The sequence below is a fragment of the Arachis duranensis genome, chromosome 9, assembly GCF_000817695.3.
Source record: "Arachis duranensis cultivar V14167 chromosome 9, aradu.V14167.gnm2.J7QH, whole genome shotgun sequence".
Taxonomy (NCBI): Eukaryota; Viridiplantae; Streptophyta; class Magnoliopsida; order Fabales; family Fabaceae; genus Arachis; species Arachis duranensis.
The window spans coordinates 104,826,512-104,827,202 of record NC_029780.3 but is presented as its reverse complement, the minus strand read 5'-3'; positions in this window follow the sequence as shown (position 1 = coordinate 104,827,202).

Below are 691 nucleotides of genomic sequence, written 5' to 3'. Positions count from 1 at the left end.
ACATCTGAAGGTCACATGATGAAAGAGGAGGACAGCACATCTGAAGCATCTCTCAACATTATTGCATAGTGACGTAAGCGCTTAGGTCATAGAGCACCAACGATGTAGCTGGTGCAAGATAATAAACAATGACATAAGCAATGACGTCATAAGAAGGGTAAGGATGGGAATTGTCCATCAGACCCAACTATTATAAATAGGTTGCTTAGGCAATTGTAGAAGGTATCAGACAATAGAAAGCAGGAGGCTAAGAGTACTCATATGCTAGGAGAGCAAGGAGGAAGCTGCCGAGGCGATTCTGTAGTCTGACAAAAGAATTCCCTTAGGAAAAATAGTTTTAAACTCCCCTCTGGAGTTAATATCTATCATCTCCCATCTGGAGATAAAAATATCTTATGTAAAATATTCTAAATAAAGGAAGTTTTTCTCCAGAAAGGTACGCCTTTATCTTAATCTCATAGTTATGAATTATTTAGAAAGCTTAGAATTAACGGAAGAATCTGATTATTATATATTAACTGCTTTATTAGATAATGAAAAACAAGCTGTTCTAAAAACAGAATTAAATCTCAAATCAAATGAAAATTTTAATAAACAAAATCTTTTAAAAGAAGTTTTTAATAGAAAAAATATAATATACTATGAAAAAATTCAACTTGAAGCCCCTATAAAGATAAAATCCGCCAATGGA